This window comes from Schistocerca piceifrons, chromosome 2 (assembly GCF_021461385.2).
Source record: "Schistocerca piceifrons isolate TAMUIC-IGC-003096 chromosome 2, iqSchPice1.1, whole genome shotgun sequence".
NCBI lineage: Eukaryota > Metazoa > Arthropoda > Insecta > Orthoptera > Acrididae > Schistocerca > Schistocerca piceifrons.
The window spans coordinates 992,973,606-992,974,961 of record NC_060139.1 but is presented as its reverse complement, the minus strand read 5'-3'; the positions used below and the strand labels follow the sequence as shown (position 1 = coordinate 992,974,961).

At 46.0% G+C, this 1,356-nt stretch overlaps 1 non-coding gene across 1 annotated transcript; it reads right to left on the bottom strand.

Moving 5' to 3' along the window:
- Positions 1–702: 702 nt before the first annotated feature.
- On the bottom strand, positions 703–777 carry Trnas-uga. The gene has a single exon. It is a non-coding gene; the product is annotated as a tRNA-Ser (tRNA).
- Positions 778–1,356: the final 579 nt, after the last annotated feature.

Genomic DNA, 1,356 nt, shown 5'->3' with positions numbered 1-1,356 from the left:
GGTTTCCTTTTTTTTCCAGAAATGCAGGTTTCGTCACTCTTGCCCTGTTTCGACATGAGTTTGTGCTGTCATGTGGGAGGGGAGATTTAGCGCCTCTAGAGCACTATGATTGGCTCAAGACAGCGCGAAGGCGGTGTCGTTCGCGGTGTCAGTCGTGCGCTTTACGGGAAAACGGATTCTTTTTTTCTGAAGAGGTTCGAAGCAATGGGGTGCTAGACTTTGGTCTGGTAAGAGCAACTTCTGGTCGATGCTCTGGCATGTGTGGTTGGTGCTTGGGACTTGTCCTGAGACTGATTTCACTTGTGAGTAATTTAGATTAAGGAGCCTGTGGTGAAGTTCTTACTGTACCAACAGTGTGAGTTCAGACATCTCGGAATACTCGTTTGCCAAGGGCCACTTATTCGTTTTTGGTTTACCAGTCTTGACGTTTGGTATCCTTGTGTGCTCTGTTGTATAAGTGAGCCAAATTGGTCACACACTGAAATCTACCGTGATTTCAGGGCTCTGGCAGAGAGTAAATAGCGACCCGTCTGCCTAATCGCTAGACTATGAGATTTCTGCATTTCTTTCATGGCCGCGATCGATTCACAGGCGCTGCTTCACTTCTCATCTCCACAGCACCCATCTCGCCAGCTGCAAGTTGCATCGCTGTACGAAGCAAACTGGGTAATTTACTGAAACTTCCTGGCAGATTAAAACTGTGTGCCCGACCGAGACTCGAACTCGGGACCTTTGCCTTTCACGGGCAAGTGCTCTACCAACTGAGCTACCGAAGCACGACTCACGCCCGGTACTCACAGCTTTACTTCTGCCAGTACCTCGTCTCCTACCTTCCAAACTTTACAGAAGCTCTCATGCGAACCTTGCAGAACTAGCACTCCTGAAAGAAAGGATATTGCGGAGACATGGCTTAGCCACACCGGGCGTGAGTTTACTGCTGCTCTGGCCTTATCAGGGTGCACAGATCTCAACCGCCACTTGCTCTCAGCTGCACCTATATAGAGAAAATTCTGTAGATTTGAACAATCAAAGTCTGCTCAGCCTCAGATCAATCCAGATTCCGTTACCCACATGTTAGTCGTTTACGGTATTCAGTCATAACTTGTTTAGCACAATTTATGTCTGCCTCTGTTTTGGTGAAATAAATGTTGTCAGCAAACTAGATTTTGCATACATTCTGAATCATGTTATACAGGGTGTTACAAAAAGGTGCGGCCAAACTTTCAGGAAACATTCCTCACACACAAAAAAAGAAAATATGTTATGTGGGCATGTGCCCGGAAACGCTTGCTTTCCATGTTAGAGCTCATTTTATTACTTTTCTTCAAATCACATTAATCATGGAATGGAAACACA